This window comes from Tamandua tetradactyla, chromosome 4 (assembly GCF_023851605.1).
Source record: "Tamandua tetradactyla isolate mTamTet1 chromosome 4, mTamTet1.pri, whole genome shotgun sequence".
NCBI classification, from domain to species: domain Eukaryota; kingdom Metazoa; phylum Chordata; class Mammalia; order Pilosa; family Myrmecophagidae; genus Tamandua; species Tamandua tetradactyla.
Window position 1 is genome coordinate 100950531 of NC_135330.1, and position 17983 is coordinate 100968513.

Sequence of the window (17983 nt, forward strand, 5' to 3'; positions counted from 1 at the left end):
TAAGATCAGCCTCTGAAGTATGGTCATATGCCTGAGGGCAGGGCTCTGTATTTGTTTCATGGAAAGAACTTACCTACATTTAAGTTTAAGTAGCCTGAGGAAATCATCATCTTTTTTACTTTTTAATTCAGTCTATCTTGATTAAAGTGATGGCATGATTCTTAGGAATTTGGGGGGAGGGTTAGATTTGTTATTTGTTTTTCTTTAAATCAATAAGATGAATGCATACTATTAGTCGCTTAAATATAGCATGCATTGATGATCCTCAATGTAATAATGAATTATCAAATCCTTGCTTGAGAGCAGATGGTTTTGAAGATGCCGATATCTCTTTAGTGTAAAGAGCTCAATGTGAAAAGATCTCTGTGATTAACTGGCAAGGAAATAGCATTTTATCATCCACATCCTCAATTCAGATAACAACAGGATCATAAGAGATACAATAAATTGGCAAATGTGTATTTTTTTTCTTTAATCTGAGTTTAGCTTTCTAAGTTTTTACTTTCTTACACCTTGTAACACTTCCTGAAACTACTCTGGGCAGAATATCCTTTACAATAAATTCTTAAATTGTTTCAGATAAAAAAAAAAAAAACAAAATGTGTCCTTAAATCAACTTAATCTAAATTAAAATGATTGACTGTTAGAACAACAAATGATTTCTGATCTAAGGTTAAACACCAGAGAATGTGTTTCTCCAAATAAATGACTTTAAAGAAAAGGTTATATCATGAATTTAAGATGCAGGCAGGATATTCAGGTGGAAATTGGAAGGCCGGTCTGGGGCATGAGAGCCAGGTGGGAGCAGAAGGTACAGAGCTGGTTGATTCGAATGTTACACTCATCCTTACAGACTGTCATTCGCTGTCCTTACATTCCTCTATTGGAATGCAAAGCTTCCACAGAGAAGATGGCCTCGTAGGCACCTTAAAAATACCTATAGACGAATGGACGAAGCTTCCTGCTGAGTGTTTACTAGTTCTCAGCTGAATTCCATTCTTCAATAGCTGGAGAACCACGGCTTGTCTGTCAACACCGAACTTGGTGGATCTCAGGACAGAGCCGAAGTGGTGAAGGACAGTCAGCCCAGATGGTCTGAGCCTTGGCTCCATTACCCACGGACTCCGTCACTTGCAGCTGTTCTCCTTATGTTTTCAAACCACAGACTTCTCAACTGTAAAACCAGGGAATCAGTCCTTGTGGTCACTACCCCCCCCCCCCCCCGCCACCTTGGTCCTAAAATTCTGAGTGCCAGAAGACCTCCTTTATGGATGACTTTCTGCTTTACTTCCCCACATTCTGTGGTCAGTCTTGTCAAGACTGACTTTATTAATAAAAATATGTCAATGCTAGGAAGGTCAGAAAACCCAGAATCCAGAGCTCGTGCCCTTTGCCAAAGGATGGATTGTTCCCTTTAAAATATGCAGAACAACATTTGTATTCATTGATGCGGGCAACTTAAATATGGCCTCTCTACCTAACTCTACATCTTTTTTAATAACTACAAGAAAATAAAAATAAAAATCTAGCAAGATAAAACAAAATTAAAATTCCTTAAGAGGATAGGTAAATTTTCAAGTTGGATTTATTATTAGGTAATACCCATGGCCTCAAAGATACCCACACTGTCGAGACTAAGCCATGCTCAGGTACAGGTCTGTTAGGGCAGGAAGAAAGGACACTGGACGAGAAGCTAGAGAATTTTGCTTTGAAATTGGCTTTCCCATTTGCTAGACTGGACTCAGGACATGTCACCAAATGTCTTATCTATAAAAATGTGATTGGGAGGAGGCAGGGAAGATGAAAATATTGTCCTATCTTCATAAAATTATTAGAAAGATGAAATAACAAATGAAGATATGCGAAAGGTCATTTCTTCTTGGTATACCCAAAGTGGCAATGAAGAGAAATGGTCATTGATTGATTAATGTGAGGATAGTTTGTAGATGGATTTGCATCTATAGTCAGCAGATTACATCTACAATCATCAAAGGGGACTGCCGTCAGCAAAGAGGGAGTCTCCTCATCCAGTTAATTGGAAGTCTTATAGCCAGGACCGAGCATTTCAGAACCAGAAAGAAGAATTTCTGATTCTTTTTCATCCAGCAGCTTCCCCTGTGAAATTCAGCTTCCAACTTGCAGCTTGTCCTATGGAATTGTGATTTGCAGAGAGAGAGAAAAAGAGAGAGAGAGAGATCTTGTCAGTTTTGTTTCCTTGGAGAACCCTGACTAATGCACAATTGTAGAATAAGCCCAACATATGCAGCTTAAAAATTCTAGAAAATATTAATTGTATGGCACAAAATCTTCTACATAGAGTAATATTGGAAAAAAATTGGAGATTGCATGATAAAAATCCTAAGTGCTGCGTAATGTATATTGGTTATGGGAGCTCAAAATTGAGAATGTAATTAGGATAATGGAAATGAATGTTTTAAAGGAGTTAAAAGGGGAGATTTTGAGTTGGGCATGCATTAAAGAGTTTTTGAAAATTCTCAATGGTAAGATAGCATAGTTCACTAATGACCCAGTTATGCAGTGATTTCTAAAGTTGAGTAAAAGTAAAGCTTATTGCATTTCTTTTCTTTTTCTAGCTTTATATCCATCTTTTTGTGTAACCTTAAGAAATTTGCTCAATTTCGGACCCTCAATTTCTTTGACTATTAAAACTAAAAATAGTTTATATGGACCACAGCTATCTTCATGGATTTGTAAGAAAGATCAGTATGTTTGTTTGTTATTTTCATAAGCAGGTTTTAAAATATAATGCAAATATCCTTGGACTCTGAATGAGAAAGAATATACCTCAGACTTTCCCTGGCCACCAAAACCCATACTCCAGTACTCAAAGAAATAGCTCAGGTTAAGTTATTTAATGAATTAACCACTCAGTAAGACTCAAATGTACAGATGCAAAGTGCACTCTTCAATCTTACATGTAATTAAAATATGGACTTGGATTTGTGATTGAAAATTTCGAATTCTTGTTCACCTTAGCTTTGTCGAGATGTATTACCATGGATGCATGCAGAGAAGTGGAGAGATGCTGCAGGGAGAGGCTGCGAGGAGGCACTTTGGTTGCTGGGCGCTGCCCGTCGGTAGGAGCCGATGATCTCGGCTGCACCTGCAGCTCTGCCCTCCCCTGCCCTTGTAAGTCCAGGTCCCAGCCCACAGAAACAGCTCCAGGAGACCAATTTAGATGAATATGTTTATTTTACAAGTGCTTGTTATTGTCTTACGTGATATCTTAAAAAAGGTTCTTACATGGGTGACTAGAGAGGCTGTGGGAATAAGGAAAGGAGGGAAGGGTGCAACATGTGAAATTAAGAATGTATTCCATGCAAGGGGCTGGGCTAGAGGGACAGAGATGAGGGGCTGAAGAAAAGGGAAGAACCCAACACAGTTGCATGGTGTGCAGCTGGAGAGCGGGGAGGATCTCCCAGTGAACAGAGTGGAACGTGCAGGGCTCTGGCGTGTGGGAAGAGAGGACATGTTCTGCATGGGACATGCAGAAGTTGAGCTGCCAACGAGAATCCTAAGGGCTCACCGACTTGACTTTGTCAGCATAGACCAATGCAAAGTAGAGGTGACCACGAGGATGGCAGGATAGTCCAAGAAGAAAACCGCCCTGTCAAGTTTGCTCCGCGTTCATGTTTCTGAACCTCTCCAAGCCCCCAGGTGTGGCCTCTGGTGCAGGCAGATCTCTGGCCTTTGAGTTCCAGGGAAGGTGCTTGGAGCCGTGAGATCCGCGGAAAGCTCCCCTAGCGTCTCTGCCTCCTGCTCTGTAAAATGGGACGACTGCAGTAGAACCTGCTTCACCTGGTAACTGTGAGGCGAAGAGAGTGAATTCAACTAATGCACCTGTACAATTGCACGGGAAGCAAGGCTGTAATTTTTACATAGAGGCTGTTCCCTTTCTTTCAATCAGCATTAGCGCTGTCAGTCCCTGTAGGTGGTATGTGTCTTCAGCGCTACCCTTAGCCCAGGGATGGGGCAGCTCACCCACAACACAGCAAGTGACAGTGAGGCATGCTGTGCGAAAATTGGGTGAAAGCAAGAATGGCGTGTTGGGTCACAGTGGCGAGCAGCAGGGATGTCTCTTCTCCTTTCCCTGTGCTCACTGTAAAAGGCACTGCACTAAGCACGGTTGTGGGGCAGAGGGCTGGCCTGCTAGAGGTGGCCAGAGAAGAGGGAGCTAACCCCGCGGACTAGGCCAAACCCAAGCTATGCTAGGTCCATGCTAGGCTAGGCACGGTGTCTCCACATTTTTTTTTGCACTGGATTTGCTTGCTTCTGTGACCTTGTCATAATGTCTGTTTTCTTCACAGCTCCCTGAGGCCAGGTTCCCCCTCCACTTTAATTATAAACTTTATATAAATAATGTGATATAGCATCTTGTCACTATTCATTTCACAGCTTCAGATATAAATTATGTTAACTCTTTCATCTAGTAGATTTGAAAATGCACGCTGTTATGAGCATTTGGTTAGCTTCTTATGTTTGAAATTGTGGAAACATCAATTTTATGCTCATCTCTAAAGGTCAAACCCCAGAGCATTACATTAGAAAGTATACTGTAATTAGTTGTTCCTGTGAGGTGTTTACACTGCATGAATTCCCAGACAATTGTAATGCATATAAATCTGTAAAATCTCACTTTGAAATGAAAATGCCTGAACAATGACTATTTCTAGGATGTTTGTGAATTAGTAAAATGCCATTCAAAAGTTGATATTTAAACCCATTTCCTTACATATTTCCAAAAACAATGATATGCCCTTTCTGAGGTGAAACCCATCTACTTTAGGGAAATGTGAAGTTCAAGCAAAGCCCATTCTTTGAGTTAACTTAACGGGCCCAAAGAACTGTAACGACGCAATGGAAGCAGGGGACTGTCCCCGTTTTCCCCCAAAGAGTGGTCATTACTACCGCCCGGCCACAGCCCTCTGCAGCACTGCCAGCATGGGAAGCGAGATGTGATTTTTCCATACAGGCTGTTCTGTTTCTTTGATTTCTTCCTGGGATGAAGATCACACCTGCCTCTGCTCAGTCCGAGTTGCTGCAATATCTCAAACGCCAGGGAACATTTTCCCCAGCTGTTTGCACTATTATTTTAGGCCTTGGAATAATAAAATTACAATACTGTAAACCGTGTGTCTTGCCGCTTAAATTCTAGATGTGACCTTCTAATTATTTAGCCAAACAGGTATTTTCTGGCACATTCATACTTCTCTCTAATGCTTCAAGATTCCTGCCCGTTATGTCTGTCTGTCTGTGTGTTTGAGCAGAGCTTTTCTAGTGTGGGTGGACGATTTTGTCAAATAGGCAGTTAAGCTTGACGAGTCTTAACCCAGGAAAAGTAAAAATCCTTGGCTTCTAGGTTTTCTCTAGAAACGTTCTGCTTGTATCGGCCGGCTGGGCGGGCTGGGCTATAGCAGGAAGATTCCCCTTTCCCCTGGGGCCGCGGTGGAAGGCTTGGCGCTTGCTGCCCACTTCCCACGCCCTCAGCCTCGGGCTTCTCAGAGCCCAGACGTGCCCCGGGGCTCCAAGCAGCACCCTGGTCCCTGGATGCCGGAGAGTCACTAAATAACAATGAAATACAAATACAGAATAAGGACAAACATAACATAGGGAAATACACAGAATATAGAGATACATGTAGAGTACAGAGAAATATAAAAAACTTGTACAACTTCATTTCTTTCAGGTAGCGTTGCTATGTCATCCGGGAGTTTATGCGACAGATAATACTGGCTATTACAACTAAAAATAACGTATTTCACAAGTGTTCTGGATAATATTAGCGAGGGGGAAACCAGGCTATTAAAAGAACTTATTAATGCCTCCAGACGAAAGTGAATTCCAAATACGGTTTCTTTCCTGGAATATGTTGCATGTCCCCGGTAGCAGTGATATGAGTTGAAGAAAACGATTGTTGGAATATCAAAATTCACCTGATTCCCCAAAGATAGCACAATCAGCCCCTGTTCAGAGACCAGTAAAGTGCCGGGTTAGATTTCAGTAACGTTATTAGAAAAATCAGGCTGTCAACAATGTTGGAAGCTGTGGCTGTGATGTACTAAGTTCTTTAAAACCCCCAACAAAACCAGGCACCCCACAAGGTGTCTACCAAATGCAGCATTCCACTGTGCTGAAGGGGTCTGCACGGGGGGCTTCACAGGGTCATCCGTAGGTTACAGGGGCAGCGGGAACCCCAGGGCAGGACACTGGACTGGGCGTGTCCTGCCACGTTGCCTTGTGTTGAAGGCAGTGCCCAGGGCGTGTGGTGTCACAGGTTCTCCTGGGGTGGAGAGTGGTTCCCAGAGCCCATCCCGGGACACACACAGCTGGGCACAGCAGGATGGCGCCGGGTAGGGAAAACCCTTGGGGTCGAGGCGGACGGTGCCGTATCTGGTTCACAGCAAGGGCTCTGTGGCTGTTTGTTGATTGAACAATGCATAGGCGTTCCAAATGCTAGTCATGAAGACAAACAGAAACAAAACCGTGTCCAGGATCCCACTACTTCATCAGGGAGAGTAACTATGAAAGCAACCGCGGTACAACAACGTGTAGTGACGCTTTAGAGATGTGCCTTGGAATCATGGGGTCAGAGTGGAGGGGACCCCATGTCTGACTGTGGCGAGAAGTGGGCAGGCACCCCAGCCTTGGGAGAGGGGCTCAGGTGTGAGCCCGACGCTCCGTGCCTGGTCAGACACCTGCTGAGACCTGTATGCAGGAGCACCTCCGACCATGTCCTCTGTGTCTACCTGGGTGAGCAGAGCAGGAGACCCGTCTCTCCCTTTAAGCTTCTTTCACTAAACCCTATATTTTCTGCGTAGTCCCACATATGTCCAGTCTGGCCTGGCCCCAGCTCTGAGCCCTGATTCTGACAGTGGCTTTCTTTTCACTTTCCCACCTCTTGTGCTGACAGCTGCATCACGGCTCAAGAGAGCACTGCCACGTAGGCAGACACGGGCTCTGCTGCATTTACCAGCGTTTAACTGGGTATTCGGAACGAGTCATAGGTGCATACTTCTGAATTCTGAAAGACAGAAATTGTTGGTGCAATTCTTACCGCAGAGTCAAGTGTGAGTTTTCACTTGTAGAGCCCTTTTCCTCAGCACATAACTTGGAATGCTGCTCAGAAAGTCTGAGGAGTGACTTCTGTGATGAGGTATAGGCACACAAAGGAAAACCAGTGTTACTTACTTGGCCTCTCCCCTAGCTTCCTGCTCTAGCCCAGCGGTCCTCAACCAAGGGCCATTCTGCTGCCCGGGGCATCTGGTAAAGGGTGGCGACGTTTCTGGTTCTCACCACTCAGGGGAGGGGTGCTACTGGCACCTGGAGGCCAGGGCCAAGCATACTGCTAAACATCCACAGTGTACAGGACACCCACCCCATACACTCACACTCGACAAAGAATTCTCCACTCCACAATCGCAATCACACCCTTCTTGAGAAACTCCTGCACTGGCCCTATGTGGCGGAGAGGCTGTTGGGGTCCCTCCTGGATCCCCAAGCTGCACCCATCTTCCAGCTTCTGTGAGTGTTGGCTGCCCCCTTCTCTGAGAGCTCAGGTGCAGCCTCCAAAGACAGACCACCACTCTCCCCGTCTCCACTGCCATTGGACCAACGAAGCCCCCTCAACTCAGGGAGGCTAGCTCTGGGGGGTAATTCATGCTTCCAAGCTTCCCTGAGTAGCAGCCTGAAGCTGGTCTCTACTGAGGATGAATCCAGCTTAGCTTTTCCTACCCTGCCCGGCTTCTCCCTCTCCAACCTCTCAAGGCCCCCGTCAATAAACCAGCTGAAAAGGATCTCAATCTTAGACTGTTTCCAGGAAGCCCAGCCTAAGACCTCTTGATAAACACAGAGAGCGGCGAACTACAGCTTCCAAATCTCAACTCTTGAAGTGCCGCAGTGATGGCTTGTGGACTTAAGAGAAACCTGAATTCTTCAGGTCTGGCCGGATGAGGACAAAATGAGGCTAATTTGCTCTGAGACACTGTCACTATTGTCCCTGAATCACTTTGTCTCCTCTGACTCTCCTCCTCCTCCCAGAGAACTAGAAAAGGCTCCCGTTCAAATTCACCCCCAACTGTTCTAAGAATCTCTGCACACTTCCCTTCTTGCTCCGATGAGGCAATGAGTACCCCTACCCCATTTTTTTTCATTAAGGTACTTTGAATTGGGTTTCCATGAATTGCATCTTAAAATCCTTACTAATTAAAGATAAAGGTTAGCTGTCATTAGATAGTTCCGCTGTATGAAGGGACATGTATTTTCAAATTAGGTTCATGGGCGATACTTGCTCTACGCAGGGTAGAGAGAACACAATTTTTAGGACATCAAGGACACTATTTATCAAGGTCTTTCGTTGCTTAGCATGGAGTAGCCCATGTCTGTTGTTATTGTTTGTTTTTTTTATAATTTTAAAATTAATTTTATCTTAGCTAAACTGCCTCCATCTTCAGTGTGCTTGTGAGGGAAAAACGAAGCCAGAGTCCTTTGGTTTTCTGTTTCTTGTGTCTTGGCTACTATTCTAGAATTATCATATAAAAGTTCAGGAAAGAATTTTACTTTCGACTGCTTAAGGTACATTTCCATGATCAGCTTTGTTGTTTTTGTTTTTTTTTTAACTTTTTTTATTGTATAATATAACATACATACAAAGCAAAGAAATAAAAAAGCAATAGTTTTCTAAGCACTCTTCAACAAATAGTTACAGGACAACTCCCAGAGTTTGTCATGGGCTACCATATGATCCTCTAATATTTTTCCTTCTAGCTGCTCCAGAATATAGGAGACTAGAGCTCTTAAATATTTTTCTATCATCACAATTGACTTTTTTTCCTTCCTTTTTTTGTGTGAAAAATAACACATATACAAAAAAGCAATACATTTCAAAGAAGAGTACCACAATTAGTAGTAGAACATATTTCAGAATTTGACATGGATTACAATTCCACAATTTTAGATTTTTACTTCCAGCTTCTCTAAGATACTGGAGACCTAAAGAGATATCAATATAATGATTTAGCAATGATACACATTTGTTAAGTCTTATCTTCTCTGTATAACTCCACCACAAGCAGAGTCCACCAGCCAGCGACCTTTGGCGCTGAAGAAGGAAAACCCCTCCAGGGGAGCTTCATGAAGCAAGAAGCCAGGAGAGAAAGCCAGGAGACTGTCGCCATGTTTGCCACGTACCTTCCCAGTTGAGAGAGAAATGCTGAATGTCATCGGCCTTCTTGAATCAAGGTATCTTTCCCTGCTTGCCTTAGATTGGATATTTCTATAGACTTGCTTTAATTGGCACATTTTCATGGCCTTAGAATTGTAAACTTGTAACTTATTAAATTTCCATTTTTAAAAAGCCATTCCATTTCTGGTACATTGTATTCTGGCAGCTAGCAAACTAGAATACACTTCTTTTCCCCCTTTTGGTCAGGATGGAATTGTTGATTGTGTGGTGCCAGGGCTGGATTCATCCCTGGGAGTCGTGTCCCATGCTGCCAGGGAGACCTTTGCCTCTGGATGTCTATGGCCAGCTTTTGAACTGGAGTCATCAGTTTCAAATATAAGGTCATCATCTGAAAAGGCTGCGGTTTAAATAGCTTGTAGGTGAACATCTTCTCTGACGTTGCATATTGCTTATGATAATAAATCCACGGTTGAATACTCACTGTTGTCATTCAGGATAGAAATCGAGCTGCGAAGGGCACTTGCTGACATAAGTGACGTTAGAGCACCAGAGAGCCACAACTGTGCCCTGCTAGATGCACTGCCTGAAAAATTCTGGATTTTTTTTTTTTTTCACAGCTAAAGACTCCGAAAATATTGAAAACAAACTTTGACTTTTTTGGCCAAAGAGGTGGAGACATAAGGGAAGGGAGAGAAGATACGGTGTTTATCAAGAAAAGAAATGTGTCCTCAGAAATCAGCAAAATTCGTGTGGCCCTGCGGTGTTTGGCAGAGCTCTATTTATATATATCTGTTTGCCTAATGCAGCATCCCTGAGAGGTTTCCTTCTTTAGCAGCTCTGAGTGTTTTTAAAGTACTGTCAAATTTAAAAGGCAGTTGTTATTCTTCTATATCTTAGATCACGGAAGAGAAATGCGCTCAGAAGACAGGAGCACCTATGCTGCCCTGCATTTTGCTCCTGCGGGCTTGTTCTCTCTCCACGTTTTCATGCCACCCTGCTCCGGCACAGCAGCTGGGGAGCAGCTCTCTCTGGAGAGCTGACCCCACAGCAGGGCTGACCCTTGGCCCCTGCCTCCATTCCACTCACCTCAGCCAGGCCATCCTCCCCCTTGCTCCCTGCCGACAGGTCTGCAGCCCTGCCTCCCCTCCAGCCAATCCCTTCCTAGGGAGCTCTGATTCTGCCCTGGGCAGCTGAGAGACCTGGGCTTGCCTGGCCAGCAGGCCCTGGGCTCTGTTCCGTCCTACTGTTTGCAGCACTGCCCCAGGACAGCAGACATGGCGGCCACGGCTCCCTGTCCATCAATACCATTGACTTGAATTCTTCTCCCATCTAGATCCACTCATCTGCTTAGAGTGGGGAGGACCACAGGGCCTTAGCCCCCAGTCTCAAGTAAGGTGTCCGAAGGGGGTTAGAGCAGACCTCCTGAGGTGGGGGGTGGGGGGGGGAGAAACCCTAAGCCATAACAAGCAAAAGCCTGGATATAGGGACCCCCTAGTTTGGGGGACTGGCCCTTTGAGGGGAGAGGTGACCTTTACTCTAACTCTGCTTTATCCACCAAGCCAGCTTGGCATCAGTACAACATACAGTTCCGGGCTTCTGGAATCCTCATCTGCTCACACACTTTTAGGAGCGCTTTCCTTCTATTTCTAAACAAGACAATGTTTATTTCCGAATGGGCCTTGTTTTGATGACCTGGCTATTTGTTTCTCGTGGCAGTCATCGCTGACTTATTTTTGCGTAGAATTAATACCCACGACCATTTTCTCAGGGCTGCCAACCGCTTTCCCAGCGCACACATGCACGGGCACATGGGCCAGAGGGCATTTCAGGGCATGGATGGATAACTGCCTCCAACCCCAGGCTCCACCACAGAGTCCAGGACTCAAGGATCTTGGATTTAGAAATCAAAGGGGGTAAATGAACCAAAGGCCAAAGACTGGAACTTCAATGTAAGGATTAAAATGGTGCCGAGCCTGGAAATGGAGAGCAACCAGGAACGGGCTCCTTTCAGGGCTTACCCTCTGTGAACCAAGAATTCACCCCATGTTGTCTTGATTTACTCCAATTTTCTTTTCCTCCTTTGATTTCCAGAGAGTACTGAATTTTTAAACTATTGAACTAAAACTGACTAATTTCAGAACATTCCTGCTGAATAACCTTCAGTCTTCTTCCTGTCACTTGGTCTCCATGCAGTTGAAGTAGATGCTCAAATGGAAATGCAGAAAATGAAAACACAGCCTGGGAACAAAACAGCTTTCTTCCACAGGACGTGCTGTGCCTTGTGTTGCTTAACTCGTGTTGACCTCATGTTTTCACTGACCTGCTCTGTTGCTGGAGGTAAATCAGCCTCAGGCCCGTCTCCTTCCAGGATGTGGGAAACCTCAGCACCGCCTCACCTGCAGCAGGCACGAGGCTCTGTCTTTGATTTTCGAGGGTTTGAAGGCTCTAAGTTTTCTGGTACTACTGCAAGCAAAATACCATTCGTGCATATTTGACATAATTCACTCTCGGGCACAGCTTATTATGCAAACACAAAAAAACACCCCACCAAGTTTGAACATGCAGAATACAGTTCTTTTCTTTCCTGCCTGCATGTCTCTTTCTACCTTGGTCTGGCTGAGGAAAAGCGATTCCAACAATTTGCAACTATAGCAAAACAAATCACACCAAACCAAACCAAACCACACCCCAAACCAGGCCAAATGACATCAAACCAAACCACGCCAAATTATAACAAACCAAACTAAACCAAATCAAAGCAAATTATACCCTAAACCAAACCACACCAAACCAAACCACAGCTAACCGAACCAAACTAAGCCAAACCACACAAACCAAAACTGCACCCTAAACCAAACCAAACCACAACCAAATCAAACTACACAAAACCAGAAGACACCAAACCAAAGTACCCAGCCAAATTCACACGTGTGCACACATGTACACATTCTATAGAGTGTAAACACTATCATTTAAGCTGCTAGAGAGAGGATTTCTGTGTTCTGTTTATTCCAGAAAACTGCGTGGGACATAGTAGATGCTCAATAAATATCTGTAGAATTAAAGAATTATTTCCAGTTTTATTAACAAATTATTTTGTTGACTTTAATGCCTTTAATTCATACAAAGAAAGGACAAAACAAAGCAAAGCCATCTTGGTATCATTCACGAGGAATACCATTATAATACCCAATTGCCCAGAGCATCCAAACCCTAGTATCTGTGAATGCTGCACTGTACCCTAACAGAAATGTGGTGGGAAAGGGCCAATTTCTGTTGTGCCCTCTTGTGTCACAGACAGCAGGGAACTTCAGAGAGAGAAGGAACCCCAGGGGAAGAAACAAGGAGATGGGCTTTTGGCATAGAAGAAAGATTTAATGCGTAAGAAAACCTGCCACATCCAAAGGTGCCAAAGCACAGGCTGAGCTCAAGTGGCAGAAGGGCCCTAGCTCTCCACTCATTCCATTCTGGAGTTTGGGAATGTTTCCCATCTTTCCAGGAGCTAAACTGACGTTTGCCTACCCCTCCTGACCCCAAGCCCACCCTCCATATGCACTGGGAGAGGATTTAGAGATTGCCTTGGTGCTTCCCAACAAAATGAACACCCTGCATTCCTTTAGGAGAAGGAAAGAAAGGAGAACAGGAGAGCTACCTGAGCCCTTGGGTGGAGAGAAGGCAAAGCGGAGCCTCTCCTGCCTGTCCTGATATCCTTTCTGTGCCCAGAACCCAGCTGGTTTGGGACACAGGTGTTCTAGCGGTCTTAGGTCAAATGAATGGGTTTCACCTGGCATGCCTTGAGCCCTTGGGGGGTGGGGGGGTGGGGGACACACTGGGACTGATGTTTCTTATGTAAAATCACCAGCAGTTGGTGAAAACACCAGCACGTTCATGAAGGACAGCCCTCCTAAAAGACAACTTCCCATGGCAGAACAGAATAGGCCGAGTTCACCCCTGCTCCCAGCAATAGCTGGAGAAGGGACAGAAAAACAACTGGGAGCGGGATTCCTGAGTGCCAGCGACCCGGGAAGGCCTTCCATACCGCACAGGGAGGCCCTGGCTGAAAAAGAGGAACAACTGAGAAGCAGAGCCCTGAGACCGTCCAATTGGTGCAAACAGCCCATTGCACCCCTTTCCAAACGGAGGCCCTGCGCCCCCAGGAGCGCACAGACAGGGAGACGGGAGTAGGAGGTAAGCAGCCCCGCGCTCCTTGAAAGCCTGCCACTCCAGCCCCACAACCCGCGATCCCCTACGCCTCACGCACCTGAACCCCGTCACCCGCCCCCCACCGCACTCCAAGCACCCCGGCCACCACCCCCTCCCCACGCATCCCTGCCCCACAGCCCCGCCCCGCGCAGGCGGATGCTCCAGCCCCAACCGGACCCCACCCCGCACCTGGCCCAGAGAGTCGCTCACCAGCACCTGCCCCCCCCAGCTCTGCGCATGTGCACAGCAGCATCTAGCCCACTACAAGATACACACACGCATGCGCGCACTCATGCCACGCCTGCAGGCACGATCCTGCCCTGCCTAGCACTGCGCATGTACACACCAGGGTCTTGCGCCCACCAGACTCACATAGGGGCGTAGCCACATCCTCCCCTCCGGGAACCCACGTATCCGTGCACCCCGCCTCTTGACCCTGCATCCCACCTCCCTGCCTCACACACGGGCTCACCCTTGCCCCCCACCCCCTCCGCAAGTGCCCTTCTCCCACACCTGGCAGGTGCTCTCATGCACATCTGTGCCACAGCTTCCCCTGCAAAGCATGCAGCCCTGCCCCACCCCATCCCCTCACCTGCGCCAGGGCCCTGCCCGCCCATCATCACCCACTGCTGTACAGGTCCCTCAACCTCCGCGACCTGTGCTCCACTGGACACACTTGCACATCCGCATTCTGGCCCCCTGGCTCCCTCCCCCTGTGCAAAGGCACACCCGCGCCCTGCGCTCCCTGTGCCCTGACTTCTGTGGCCCATACCCCATACGCTGACACCCACAACCCCCACGCTCACCTGCCCACTACCAGCCCCAGTACTTCTGCTCAGCCTCCCATCTGCCTCCTGCTGTGCCCTACCTACACCCTGCTCCTGCGCCCCAAGACCTGCCTGGGTTGCACCTTGCCCCTACAGCCTCCACAGCCCCCACAGCCCCACACCACACCTACACACCCCCACGCCTTGCACACCACATGCACAGGTATCAGCAGGGCATCCCCGCCCCGTGCATATACCTGCACTGCTGTGACCCTCCCCATGCCCCGCAGCCTGCTCCACACACATCCTGCACATACAAAACTTTAGACGACTGAAGGAAATCAACTTCCAAAGTAACGCTGTCAAATATGTACAGGCCATGAAGACAAAAGAAGATCACTCAGCATATCATGATGCAGACAGATATAGCCTGCCTGATGACCACATTAAGACAACACAGGAGACACAAACTTTGGGACAACTAATCAGAGATGTTCATACAATTCTACTTAATAAAATCAGTGGGGTGGCTAATGACATAAAGGAGATCAAGAAGACGCTAGAGGAGCATAAAGAGGACTTTGAAAGGATAAATAGAAAAAAGCAGATATCCCAAAGATTAAAGATGCTGTATTTGGCAAAGTCCCTTGATGGATGGGAGAGAAATATGGAACTGTTAAACTTTAACACAAGGGAAACCCTGGATACTGTGCCAAACATTAGGGACACCCAAATCAATAGACCAAGGCCTTGATCTTGAGGCCTACTCTTGTGAACCTTACATATGTAGCAGAGAAGATTAGCCTACCTGTGTATGCTTAAGAGTCACCTCTGGAGGACCTCTTTTGTTGCTCAGATGTGGCCTCTCTCTCTAAGTCCTTCCTTTCTAATTTGGATGTCTTTTATTTCTTTTTCCTGCGTGATTGCTCTAGCTAGAACTTCTAGTACAATGTCGAATAATAGTGGTGATAGAGGGCATCCTTGTCTCATTCCTGATCTTAGGGGGAAAGCCTTCTGCCTCTTACCATTGAGTACAATGCTGGCTATAAGTTTTTCACATATGCCTTTCATCATATTGAGAAAGTTACCTTTGATTCCTAACTTTTGAATGTTGTTTTTATTAGAAAAGGATGTTGAATTTTGTTGAATGCTTTTTCAGCATCAATTGAGATGATCATATGAATTTTCCCTCTCGATTTGTTAATGTTCTGTATTACATTAATTGATTTTCTTGTGTTGAACTATCCTGGAATTTTTGTCATAAACCCCATTTGATTGTGGTGTATAGTTCTTTTAATGTGCTGTTGGATTCAATTTGCTAATATTTCGTTGAGAATTTTTGCATCTGTATTCATTAGGGAAATTGGTTTGTAGTTTTCCTTTCTTGTAGCATCTTTACCTGGTTTTTAATGATGTTAGCTTCATAAAATGAGTTAGGTAGTGTTCCTTTTTCCTCAGTTTTTTGGAAATGTTTGAGTAGGATTGGTCTTAGTTCTTTATGGAATGTTTGATAAAATTCCCTGTGAAGCCATCTGGTCCTGGGCTTTTCTTTGTAAGAAGATGTTTGATGACCGATTGAATCTTTTTACTTGTGATTGGTTTGTTGAGATCTATTTTTTCATGAGTTAGTGTAAGTTGTTCATATGTTTCAGGAATTTGTTCATTTCATTTAAGTTGTCTAGATTTTTGGCATATAGTTTTTTATGATACCCTCCTTTTTTTTTTTTTTTCTTTTTTACTTCTTCAGGGTCTGTGGTAAGGACCCCACTCTCAATTCTGATTTTGTTTATCTGCATCCTCTCTCTTTTTTGTTTGTCAGCTTTGCTAGTGGCCCATGATTTTACTGATTTTCTCAGAGAACCAACATGTGGTTTATCCGATTCTATTGTTCTTTTGTTCTCCGATTCACTTAACTTGGCTTTAATCTTTGTTATTTCTCTTCTTCAATTTGCTTTGGGGTTAGTTTGCTGTTCTTTCTCAAGTTCCTCCAGGTGAGCAGTTAAAGTCCTAAAATTTTGCTATTTCTTCTTTTTTAATATAGGCATTTAGGGTAATAAATTTCCCTCTCAGCACAGTCTTAGCCAAACCACATCAGTTCTGATATGTTGTATTTTCATTTTCATTCATTTCAGATAGCTACTGATTTCTCTAACAATTTCTTCTTTGACCCACTGGTTGTTCAAGAGTGTGTTATTTAATCTCCATATATCTGTAAAAGTTCTCATTCTTTGATAGTTATTGATTTCCAACTTCATTCCATTGTGATCAGAGAAAATGCTTTGAATAATTTCAATGTTTTTAAATTTATCAAGACCTGTTTTGTGCCCCAGCATATGGTCTATCCCGGAGAATGTTCCATGAGCACTAGAGAAGAATATACATCTTGGTGTTGTGTGGTGTAATGACCTACATATATCTGTTAGGTCTAATTCATTTATCAAATTGTTTAAGTTCTCTGTTTCCTTGTTGATCTTCTGTCTGGTTGTTCTGTCTATAGAGAGTGGTGTAGTGAAGTCTCCTATTATTGCTGAAACGTCTTTCATTCCTTTCAGTTTTTCCAATGTCTGTCTTATGTACTTTGGAGCTCCTTGCTTGGGAGCATAAACATTTATGATTGTTATATCTTCTTGGTCAATTGTCCCTTTTATTAATACATAGTGTCTTTTTTTGTCTCATGATGTCTTTACATTTAAAGTCTGTTTTGTCTGATATTAACTGCTCCTACTTTCTTTTGCTTACAGATTTCGTGGAACATTTTTTCCCATTCTTTCACTTTCAATCTATTTGTACCCTTTTGTCCAAGATGAGTCTCTTGTAAGCATCATGTAGCTGGATTATATTTCTTAATCCATTCTGCCAATCTGTATCTTTTAATTTGTAAGTTTAGTCCGTGAACATTCAAAGTTATTACTCGAAAGGCATTTCTTGAATCCCCCATCTTATCCTTTGGATTTATTTGTCAGACATATATATATATTTTTCATTTTTCTCTTCTTATCCTTTAAGTTTAACCCTTACTGGTACTCTTCAATTCTGTGCCCTCCTCCAGGTCTCCCTCTTCTATCTTTTTTTCCAGCCAGCAGAACTCCTTGAAATGCAGAGGGCCCAGCCTCTCCAGAACATCAGCAAGTTCCATTCCCCCATCCCACAGTATCAACAGCTCCTTTCAGCATGAAAAAGTTAGAATGGGCATAGCGCAAATACCCCTAAAGATTGGGAGAAAGGTCAAAGGTAATGGTGGAATTATACAGAAAAGATAGGGTTTAACAATGAGTGTGATTGCTGAATCATACTCTTATGATTTCTTTTAGTCTGTAGTACCTTAGAGCATCTAGAAATAAAACCTAAAATTGTGGAATTATAGCCCATTCCAAACTCTGAAATCTGTTCTACAACTAATTGTTGCAATGTACTTTGAAATTTATTGCTTTCATGTGTATACGTTATTTTTCGCAGAACAAAAAAAAAAAAAAAAAGAGGAGTGTAACAGAGAAAATAGGATTTATTAAATGCGTTTGACTGCTGACTCATTATACTGATGTTTCTTGTGGTCTCCAGTGTATTGGACCAGCTACAAGAAAAAAGGAAAATTCATGGAACTGTAACCCATACCAAACTTTAAAATCTGTTCTATAACTACCTGTTAAAACGTACTTGGAAATTTATTTCTTTTGTGTATATATGTTATATTTCACAACAAAAAAAGTTTAAAAAAAGACAACTTCTCTATAAATGTTAGAATTTAAGCCTAGAATTAATGCTTACAATTTAAAAACATGTATTTTCTTTATTTTCCCTTTGGGAGAAAAGC